The sequence below is a fragment of the Vicugna pacos genome, chromosome 2, assembly GCF_048564905.1.
Source record: "Vicugna pacos chromosome 2, VicPac4, whole genome shotgun sequence".
NCBI classification, from domain to species: Eukaryota; Metazoa; Chordata; class Mammalia; order Artiodactyla; family Camelidae; genus Vicugna; species Vicugna pacos.
The window spans coordinates 47,598,074-47,610,140 of NC_132988.1; the positions used below are offsets into that span (position 1 = coordinate 47,598,074).

At 36.6% G+C, this 12,067-nt stretch overlaps 1 long non-coding RNA gene across 1 annotated transcript in view; it reads left to right on the plus strand.

Moving 5' to 3' along the window:
• Positions 1-204: 204 nt before the first annotated feature.
• LOC140686201 (uncharacterized) overlaps positions 205-12,067 on the plus strand; it is a 45,278-nt gene continuing 33,415 nt past the window's right edge. Inside the window, exons 1-2 of the long non-coding RNA XR_012059843.1 lie at positions 205-466; positions 1,759-1,832. This is a non-coding gene — a long non-coding RNA (uncharacterized lncRNA). The remainder of the gene's footprint in view (positions 467-1,758; positions 1,833-12,067) is intronic.

Below are 12,067 nucleotides of genomic sequence, written 5' to 3' on the forward strand. Positions count from 1 at the left end.
GGGTTACTCAACCAAAGACCCGTCTAGAAACTGCTGTGAAGGGACTTTGTAAATGGAATTCAGGTTCCCAATCAATTGACTGTAAGGAAGAGCTCATCCCAGATTATCTGGGCGGGCCCAGCGTAGTCACGCGAGACCTTGAAAGCGGAAGGAGCGGTCGGAGACGGTTGAAGCGCAGCTCACTCCGCCCTGGTGAGCCTGGAAGATGGAGGAAGAGGGCTGCAGGTCAAGGACGAGTTTGGCCTCTAGAAACTCAGAGCAGCCTCCGGTAGTTCAAGGAAACAAGGACCTTGGTCCTACAAGGAACTGAATTCTGATCACTGCCTCAGCAAGCCGGAAGTGGATTCACCCCCAGAGCTTCGAGAAAACGCGCAGCCCTGAGGACAGCTTGGTTTTGGCCTTGTGAGGCTCTAAGCAGAGAACCACCCGAGCCCCGCTGTGTCCAGACATCTGACCTACAGAAACCGTGAGTTAGGAATTTCTGTTGTTTTAATCGTTAAATTTGTGGCAACTTGTTACAGCAGCAATAGAGAATTAACACACATGGTAATACAGATGCTCCAGGTCTCAGGAACACCAGGAATTTGGGAATCACTGGTTCAGCTTTTCTAAGTCTTCTATTACCAATTTACAAACTTCTGAAAAAGTTAAATCATTTTCCTTGTTCCTCTTACTAAAGAGAATGGCTTCTATAAGGGGAATGCTGCTATTTTATTATTTAAACTGAAAATAACCTGGAAAATGTTTAGAAGAGCGCTTAGCCCTGGCTGAGTGTTGAATAAAGAGTAGTTATAGTAACTTCTTTGGTTAGGTGGCGTTCATTAAATGCTCTGTGCCAGACACTATGCTAATATTTACCTCAAATTTACCAAATTTATCCTCATATTAACTCCGAGGTAGATACTGTCATTGTTCTCGTTTTACAAACTGAGGCTCAGAGGAAACTTGCTGAGACTCAGGCAGTCAGTAAAAAAAAAAAAATGGAGGTGAGATGTGACCCAAAGCAGTGTAACTCTAGAACCTAAACTCTTAATTGCTGTTGAGTGCTTCTGTGTTATTTCACATCTGATTATGTATCCATGTTTTGTTTGCTAACTGAGTTACACATCCCAACATAGCTTTACAAAATAGTAAAACTTAAACTATGTGATTTTGCCTTTATTAAACTTGGCTAACATAACAAAGCATATCTATCATTTATTCAGCCAGTATCTGAACACATGTTATGTAACAGGCACGGGCCTGAGATTGAGTTTATGAATTTGTGAGTGGTTCCTAACCCTGCTGAACTTATAATATTAAAATCAGCAGTTGTTAAAGTATTTAGAGAAACACTGTAGAGTCATTCCTAGTAAAATAAATAATACAGTAATGCTATAATATATATTTATAGAAAATATACTCTATATTTTATATATGTATTTTAATATGTATATCATCAGTGTTACTTGGCATGATTCATATATATTTTATATTATATCATTTATATAAATGATATTATATATATATTTTATATATATATATATATCATCAGTGTTATTTGGCATGATTCATTTAGTGCTAGCAGTGCAACTAGACTTGCCAGATTTAGCAAATAAAAATGTGGGATACCCAGTTACATGTGAATTTCAGAAACACAAAAGTAATTTTTCAGTATTAGGATGTCTAAAATGTCTCATGGGAAATACTTAGTTATCTGTTATTTAAATGAACAAAAATATTCTGATCCTTCATTTTGTTTGGCTACCTTAAATACAGCTAAATAAAAAGACTAAAACAGTATAACTACTAATTGCAGCTGATCACTGGAAAACTACTAGTGCTGATAAAAGGTAAGTTAAATGACTGGCTATAAAATTTACAAAGATTAATGGCTCTTGCATATACTCACCGTAGGCAGTTAGAAAGCAAAATGAACAATAATACTTCTTTAACTTATTTTTTGAATTGAGATATAATTAATATATAACATTGTATTAGTTTTAGGTATACAATGTAATGATTTGATATATGTGTATATTAGATATGATTACCAAAATAAGTTTAATTAATTAACATCTGTCATCACATATACTTTTTCTTTCTTGTGATGAAAACTTTTAAGATCTACTCTTCCTGGCAACTTTAAAAAATACGATATTGTTAACAATAGCCACCATGCTGTATGTTATATCCAGTACTTTTTAATCTTATAACTGAGAGTTTGTACCTTTTCACCACATTTGCCCATTTCTCCCAACTCCCAGCCCCTGCCTCTGGCAACCACCAATCTGTTCTCTGTATCTATGAGTTTCATGTTTTTTAGAGTCCACAGATTAAGTGAACTCACTTAATCTTTGTCTTTGTCTGACTTCTTTCACTTAGATAATGCCCCGAAGGTCCTTCCATGTGGTCACTAACGGCAGGATTTCCTTCACTTTTATGACTGAATAATGTTCCATTGTTGGTATAGACCATATTTTCTTTACCCTTCATTTTTTAATGGACACGGTGATTGTTTTCATGTCTTGGCTGTTGTAAATACTGTTGGAATGAGCTTGGGGGTGCAAAGATCTCTTCAATAATAGTGATTTTATTTCCTTCAGATAAATCTCAGAAGTGGAATTGCTGGATCATATGGTAGTTCTATTTTAAGGTTTTTGAGAACTCTCCATGCTATTTTCCATAGTAGCTGCATCGATTTACATTCCCCCAACAATACACGAGTATTCCCTTGCCTCTATATCATTCCCAACACTTGTGATTTCTTGTCTTTCTGATAACAGCCATTCTAACAGGTGTGAAGGGATATCTTATTGTGGTTTTTATTTGCATTTCTCTAACGATTAGTAATATTGGGCATCTTTTTTCATGGTACTGTTGGCCATTTGTATGTTTTCTTTGGAAAGTGCGCTCAGAATCGTCTCTCCCCATTTTCTAATTGAATTGTTTGGGTTTTTAAATTTTTTCTTTTGTTTCTGTTTGGTTTTTGTTATCGAGTTGTACGGGTTCTTTATATGTTTTGGACATGAACCCATTATCAGATACTCAATTTGTAACTATTTTCTCCCATTTGGTAGCTTACATTTTCATTTTGTTGATGATTTTCTTTGCTGTGCAGAAGCATTTTGGTTTGATGTAGTCCCCATTTGTTTTTGCTTTTGTTGCCTTTGCTTTTGTGCCAAAATCTCATGGCTACGACTGATGCCAAGGTGCTTACTGCCTATATTTTCTTCTAAAAATTTCATGAATTTAGGCCTTCAAGTTTTAACTCATTTTCAGTTGATTTTTATGTATGGTGTAAGGTAGGAGTCCAGTTTCATTCTTCTGCCTGTGGCTGTCCAGTTTTCCCAAAACCTTTTATTGAAGAGACTAACCTTTTCCCACTGTATTTACTTGGCTCCTTTGTTGTAAATTTATTGACTGTGTATGTGTGAATTTATTTCTGGGCTTTCTATTTTTTTCCCAGTAGATCCAAGTGTCCATTTTAATGCCAACACCATAATGTTTCAATTACTATCACTTTGTAATATAGATAGTTTGAAATCAGGAAGTGTAATGCTTCCAGCTTTATTTTTTCTCAAGACTGCTTTGGCTCTTTGAGTCTTTTGTGGTTCCATACAAACTTTAGGATTATTTATTCTATTTCTGTGAAAAATGCCATTGAAATTTTGAAGAGATTGAGTGAATCTGTATATTTTGAGTTGTGTGGAATTTTAGCAGTATTCTTCCAGTCTCTGAGCATGGAATGTCTTTCCATTTATTTGTGTACTCTTTAATTTCTTTCATCTGTGTCTTACAGTTTTGGTGCACAGGTCTGTCATCTCCTTATTTCGTTGGTTAAGTTTGACCGTAGGTATTTCATTCTCTTTGATGCAATTGTAAATGGCATTGGTTTCTTGATTTTGCTTTTTGGTAACTTGTTATTAATGTATAGAAATGTAACAGACTGTGTATATGGATTTTGTATCTTGCAACATTACTGAATTTGTGTATTAGTTCCACAAGTTTTTTGGTGAGTCTTTAGGGTTTTCTACATATGTAATATCATGTCATCTGCAAATAGTGACAGTTTTACATCTCCTTTCCAATTTGGATGTCTTATTTTTCTTTCTGATTTGTTCTGGGTTGGACTTCTAATAACTGTGTTGAATAGAAGTGACTGGCTAGCAGATATCCTTGTATTGTTCATGGTCTTAGAAGAAAAGCTTTCAGTTTTTCACTGAGTACGATGTTAGCCTTGGGTTTGTCATATATAACCCTTATTAAATTGTCAGGATATGTTCCCTCTAAATCCACTTTGTTGAGAGAAGTTTTTACCGGATATGGATGTTGAATTTTGTCAGATGCTTTTTCTGAATCTATTGAGATGGTCATGTAATTTTTATCCTTCGTGTTGTTAATGTGGTGTTATCATATTGATTTTGCAGATGTTGAACCATTCTTGCATCCCTGGAATAAATCCCACCTGATCATTGTTAAGATCCTTCTAATGTAGTGTTGATCTTTCTAATGTAGTATTGATCTGTCTAATGCAGTGTTGAATTTGGTTTGCTAATGTTTTGTTGAGGATTTTTGCATCTATATTCATGTGGGATGTTGGCCTGTAATTTTCTTATGGTATCTTTGTGTGGTTTTAGTATCAGGTAATACTTGTAAAATGAGTTTTAGGGGGAAGATTTTGAGGAAAATTAGCACTACTTCTTTAAATGTTTGGTAGAATTCACTCATGGAACTGTGTGGTCCTAGACTTTTGTTCTTGAGAGATTTTTGATCACTGATTCAATCTCCTTACTAGTAAATGGTCCATTCAGATTTTCCTTTTCTTAATGATTCAGTCTTTATAGGTTGTATATTTGTATCCATTTCTTCTAGGTTGACCAATTTTTAGAATAAAATTGTTCATAGTAGTCTTTTATGATCCTTTGTATTGTTGTGCTGACAGTTGTAATAGCTCCTCTTTCATTTCTGATATTTTTTTTTGAGTCCTCTTTTTTTCTTCATGAGTTTAGCTAAAGTTTTGTCTATTTTGTTTATCTTTTCAGAAACCAACTATCAGTTTCATTGATCTTTTCTATTGGATTTTTACATCTATGTTATTTATTTCCACTCTGATCTTTATTTCCTTCTTCCACTATTTTTAGGCTTCTTTTGTTCTTCTTTCTCTAGTTCCTTAAGGTGTAAAGTTGGTTGTTTATTTGACATCTTTTTTCTTAATGTAGCTATTTATTATTGTGGACTGCCCTCTAAGAACTGCTTTTGTTAAATCCTGTAAGTTTTTGGTATGTTATATTTTTATTTTCAATTGTCTCATGGTATTTTTTTATTTCTCCTTCAGTATCTTCTTTGAACTATTGATTGTTCTGAAGCATGGTTTTTAATCTGCTCATATTTGTATTTTTTAATTTTCTTTTTACCATTGTGAAATAATAGTTTCATGCCATTGTGGTTCAAAAATGATGCTTGATATAGTTTCAGTCTTATTTATTAATACTTGTTTTGTGACTTAACATGTGATGTATCCTGGAGAATGTTCTACGTGAGCCTGAGAATGTGTGTTCCTCCACTTTTGGATGAAATGTTCTGAAAAATGTCTGTTAAGTCCATCTGGTTTAATGTGTGTGTGTGTGTGTGTGTATGTGTTTGGGATGGGGGGAGGTAATTAGGTTTGTTTATTGTTTATTTTTTCTTTGAGGAGGTACTGGGGATTGAACCCAGGACCTCATGCATGCTAAACATGTGCGCTACCACTTGATCTGTACCCTCCCCACTGGTTTAATGTGTTATTTAAGTTCAACATTTCCGTGTTGATTTTGTGTCTGGATGATCTACCTATTGATGGAAATGGGGTGTTGAAGTTTCCTATATTATTGTATTACTATCTATTTCTCCCTGTAGGTTCATTAATATTTGCTTTATATATTCAGGTTTTTCTATGAGTGCGTAAATATTTACAATTGTTACATCCTCTTGTGAGACTGACACTTTTATCATTATGTCATAACCTTCTTTGTCTTGTCTTACAGTCTTTAAGTCTGTTTTGTCTGATACTCATAGTTACCCTGCTTTCTTTTGACTTCTGTTTGCATGGAATATTTTTTCAGCCCCTCACTTTGAGTCCATGTATGTCCCTCAAGGTGAACTGAATCTCTTGTAGGCAGCATATAGTTGGATTTTGTCTTTCAATTCATTTGGTCACTCTGTTTCTATTGGAGAATTTAGTCAATTTACATTTAAAATAATTATTGATAGGTATATGTTTATTACCATTTTGTTAATTGTTTTCTGGCTGTCTTGTAATTCCTTTCTCCTTTTCTTTTACACTCTTTTGTGATTTCATAATTTTTTGTGATAGTATCCTTAGTCCTTTCCATTTATCTTTTGTGTATCTAGCTTTTTGCTTTGTGGTCACCATGAGACTTAGATGAAACATATTCACATGCTTATGTTAAGTTGATAACAGCTTTGGTTTGAACACATTCTAAAGCTCTACATTTTTACTCTCCCCTTCCACATTTTATGTTTTTGATGTCACAATTACATCTTATCTTGGGTATTCATTTAAAAAATTATTGTGCTTATTTTTACTACTTTTGTCTTTTAACCTTCATAGTAGATTTATAAATGATTAACCCACCACCCTTACAGCGTTAGAGTATTCTGAATTTAACTAAGTATTACTTTTACTGGTGAGATCTGTACTTCCATATGTTTTCTCATTACTAATTAATACCCTTTTGTTACAGCTTGAGGAAGTTCCTTTAGTAGTTTTTGTAAGACTGGTCTAGTGGTGATGAACTCGTTCAGCTTTTTGTATGTTGGAAAAACTCTCTCCTTCAGTTCTAAGGGACAATTTGCCAAATATAGTGTTCTTGGTTGGCATTATTTTTTTCTTTCAGCACTTCGAATATAATGTGCCACTCACTTCTGGCCTGCAAAGTTTCTGCTAAAAAATATCTGATGGTCTTATGGCAGCTCCCTCATTCATAACAAGGTGTTTTTTTCTGGTTGCTTTTAAGATTCTATCCTTATCTTTAACTTTTGACAATTTAATTACAATGTGTCTTGGTGTAGAACTTTCTGTCTTCCTGGATTTGGATGTCTCTTCCTTCTATAATAGAGGTTAGAGAAATTTTCAGCTATTATTTCTTCAAAGAAGTTTCTTGCTTCTTTCTCTCTTCTCCTTCTGGGGCCCCCTTTAAATGTGAATATTGGTCCACTTAATGGTATACCGTAAGTCCCAAATCTTCATTCTTTTACATTATTTTTTTCTTTTTGCTCCTCTGATTGGATGAATTCCACTGTCCTGTCTTTGAGTTCATGGATCCTTTGTTCCATTTGATCTTGTCTGTTGCTCAACACTTTTATTGAATTTCTCAGTTTCATTTTTGTATTCTTCTGATCTGTCATTTCGTTTGGTACCTTCTTTTGTTTTCTATCTCTTTGTTGAAATTCTCACTTTGTTCATGTATTGTTCTGACTGTGGTGAGTATTTTTTATTAACATTATTCCAAGTTCTTTATCAGGTCAGTCAGTTATCTCCATTTCATTGAAGTCTTTTTCTAGGGTTTTATCTTGTCCTTTTGTTTAGAACCTATTCTTCTGTTTCTTTATTCTCCTCGACTCTATGTGTTTGTTTCTGTGCATTTGATAAGCAGCCACCTCTCCCAGTCTTGAAGGTGTTTCAAGTAGGAGGTAAACTTTATTGTTCAGCCTTGCCCTAGCTCTTGGTTGTCTCTCAAATCTTTTGATTGTCTAAGCAGCCTTCTTTGTTCTTAGTGGCTCCCAGTTGAGGATATGTCAAGACCTGTCACTGTCCCAAGTGGAGGGTCTCAAACAGCCTCTAGATGCAGGCTGAGTGGAAACTGGACCCTCAGACTAGACTGAGTGAGGCCTGTTCATTGGAGGCTGGACTGACTGGAGGCCAGATACTCAGCTTTTAAAGTATGCAAACCTACCTCTTTCAAGGGTGACTGGGAGACGGGTGTTTCTGTCTGTTCCTTCTGCACTGAGCCCTAGGACAGCCAGTTAATAACTGTTATTTTTGTTTGCTACTGTTCTATTGAAACTGTGAACCCAAGCCCCACTGGCCATCAGATCCAGGTGATTAGGAGTGCATCCCTGGGTGGCAGCCATAAAAGCCAGGTTGCCAGTCATGTGCACAAGCTCCTTTCCAGTAAATACTGGCAACCTGAAGTGAGGCAGCTGGGAGAGCATGAAGATGTTACCTGCCAGCCTTGGCAATCTTTGGAGAGTATTACAGTCACCCCTAGATGTGTGTTAAATTAGAAGCTTGCTCCTCAGGGCTTCTGAAGCTTTTAAGATGAGCAGATAGGCCTGTTTCAAAGAAAGGCTTGACCCATATCAGTCTGCTGCCTCTGTGCTGGGATCTAGGAAGGAGGCTCGTGTAAGCCTCATAAGGCCTGTTTTGCAGATAACTGTAGCCTTGTGGACCTTGTGGACTCAGACCCCATTGGCTTTCAAAGGTAATTGTTTTGAGAGCCCATCTCTCAGGGTGAAGTCTGAAAGTTGGGGCAGCAGATATGGGGTCCAGACTCTTCACTCCATGGGGAGAAACTGGGAGTTGTGGGTTCCCTCCTGGTTGTATGTTGTCATGTTGGAAGTGGGGTTTATGGAGAGATTGTGTCTTAGACTCTCCCACCTATTCTGATGTGGGTTTTTGTCTTGTTCACCCAATATGTAGGAGTCACTCAGAGTTTCTGAATCTCTTTTCAGAGGATTTTGTTCTGTGTGTAGCTGTAGATTTGGTATGTCCATGGGAGAAGTTGAATTCAGGAGCCTCCTAAATCACCCTCTTGAACCAGAACCAATAATGCTACTTAAATTAATAATCAACAACAACAGAAAATAAGGGTCAAGGTTACCAAGACAAGTATAGGATATTGTGAAGAAAACTGTAAATGTGAGGGATGTAAAAGAATTCTTGAAAACAAAAGTATAGCAATATTTTCAGATGTCATTGCTCCTTAAACAGTATATTTAATGCAATCATAATTAAAATAGTAGTGGCCTGAGTGGTGGGGAGTGAGATGGAAAACTTTGGAAAATGAATCTAAACTGTTTTGGACCAGTCAAAGTATAAGAATAGCTTAATTCTGCAAAAAGAGAGTAAGAGGGATGAAGATGTGGCCAAACTAAGTATGGTACAAGAGAGCTGGTGTGGTAAACGGTCTCTTACATGGAATTAAGCCCAGGAATTGATTGTGCAAGTCTTCCTGAATAGGGGAGGTAGGTTCTAAGTATAAAAGGATTGCAGCACAGCACGGGGAAGCCCCAGTATGGACAAGATAGTGTCGCTGAGCTGTATGCCCCCCACCACTAGCATACCGGGGTGTGGCAATGGAAGCCACATTGCGATATGAAGCATTTTCCTCGGCTTTGTGCAGCCTCCTCAATTTCACCAAATTGGATAAATAAATCAGGGAGTGTGTGTGTGTGTGTGTGTGTGTGTGTATGTATGTATATATGTATGTATGAGTCGCGTACCCTTGCTAATCTGTGATCCACCTGAATTTCTGCAAAGGCCTAAGTCCATATTCACATATTTTGAAGAGGAGAAGTCATGACACCAAGATAAAAATCCATAAGGCAGAAGATTTTAAGATTTGACTTTAACAAAAAACTTATACTTAGATATTTATAACAGTTTCTTTTAACCTCACAGACAAAATGCCAAAATTCCTAATATACAAACAACTCTTTCAATTTTATACAAAAAGACTCATAAGAGAAAAATAGGTATTTACCAAAAAAAGCAGTAGAATGGACCAATGAACCTATTAAGAAATTACAAATAATATTATTTTAAAAGTTATGAGCCTGATGCGATTTGAGATAGATCATACCCTACACTGGCAAGAGATAATGGATGCTGTCATAATTGTGGTGAAAATATCTCAAGAGCTGGAAAGCATCTGAGGTGTTATCTCACTGGGAAAAGCAGCATTAGGCTGCCACGGTCCGTGGGTGCCCAGGTCAGAGACAGAAGGCTTTATTACTCACAGCTATAACAGCAGCCTCTTTGGGGCCAGTTCCCTGGGTCTCCTTTCCCACAAGTGACTCTTCACCTCCTAGAAATGTTCTAAGGAGAATACTGGAAAGGGTGCAGACACACCTGCACAGACACATCGGTGTGTGTTCACTGCAGCACTTTCTCGGAGTATCAAAGAAATTAAATTAGTGTGATTGTTTTAATGATAGTGTACCCACACAAGGGAACATTAGGAAAAGCATTAAAATGGTCATATAGGCCTAAATTTATTAACATGAATTTAAATATCCTTAAAGCTTTTTATGGGAGATGTTATGGACAGAACTGTCTCCCCAAAACTCATATGTTGGGGCCCTAACCCCTGATGTGACTGTATTTGGAGACAGAGCCCTCAAGAGGGTAATTAAGATTAAGTGAGGTGATTAGGGTGGGGCCCTCACCTGACAGGACTGGTGTCCTTACAAGAAGAGGAAGAGAAACCAGCGCGCACTCTTGGCACAGAGGAGAGGCCATGTGAGGACATAGCTAGAAGACAGCTGTCTGCAAGCCAGGAAGACGGCTCTTACCAGAGCCCAGCCTAGCTCTCCCCTGGAGCTTGGGCTTCTGCCAGCCTCCATATGGTGAGAGTATCAATGTGTGTTGTTTAAGTCACTCAGTCCGTGCTGTTTTGTTACAGCAGCCTTGTAGATTTGGGGTGACATCTAACCTTCTTACTCATTTTCTTCTTTATTGTTTAACTTTCTACAATAAACATGTTATCTTTTATATTCAAGGGGAAAAAGTTCATTTTAGGGAAAAGGAATGCCTTTTGAAACTAACCTCAGCATGACCCAATTTTTCTTTCATTTTCTAACTTGTCAGCTCCCAGCTACTTACATGATTGGAGGGCACAGGATTGTTCGCCTTTCAAGTAATGATTTCACTGATTATTCATCTCAGGATGCACTTGACTTACCTTAGATGTTGTAGTAAGTGGCTCATGATGAAAGAGTGGCTGGAGGCTTAGACGATAGGGCTGTACCACATGGGTTATGTTAGATCTCAGTTTGGATGTGAACTTGAGCAAGTTGAAAACCGTCCAGTAATTAGAAGGGTGAACATCTTTTGCATAATCTCTTTGCTCTTCAAAATAATACGCTGTCCTATTTTAGGTGGTTCTTTCATGGCTTCCCCTTATGGACAGTTGATATAGATGTTGTTGGTATGATTAAATTTTTAAAAGGCAGAGATCCAGGGGTAAATTTCATGTAGCATTTTCTGGTAATTGTAAAAGCAAATGCAATCTCACTTACCAAGTTAAGGCAAGTTATTTTCAGTCGGCGTGTAGAGGTGGCTTGTTTTCATGACTTGTATCATTAGGAATTGTACTTATTCAAATGAAGTGTTTCCATTGTAATTGGTGTTGGCTTAATTTTCACATCCTGCCGTTTGTACATCATTTTGATGTATTAACGCCTTATAATTCATTATATTTATTTTATAGCAGACCAGTGATGCATTTTTGATCCGTCATTGACAAGGAAATAAATGTGTAACCCAGATGTCAGCTGGGCTTTCTGTTACCTGAAGATTTAGGTGAATTTGGCTCAAACCCTCAATATCATAGTTTTCATGCAGACCAAATTCTCCACAGAATTTCTGTGACTTGCCACACATCTTTTCTTTTTCTTTTTCTTTTTATTGAATTACAGTCAATTATAATGTGTCAATCTCTGCATATACATACATATATTCATTTTCATATATTTTCCATTAAAGGTTATTATAAGATATTGAATATAGTTCTCCGTGTTATACAAAAGAAACTTTTTTTAAAATCTATTTTTATATATAGTGGCTAAAATTTGTAAATCTCAAACTCCCAAATTTATCCCTTCCCACCCCCTTTCCCTGGTGACCATATGATTATTTACCAAGTCTGAGAGTCTGTTTCTGTTGTTTAGATGAGTTCATAGTGTCCTTTTTTTTTTAGATTCTGCATATAAGTGATATCATGTAGTATTTTTCTTTCTCTTTCTGGCTTACTTCACTTGGAGTGATGGTCTCTAGGTTCATCCATGTTGCTGCAAATGACAT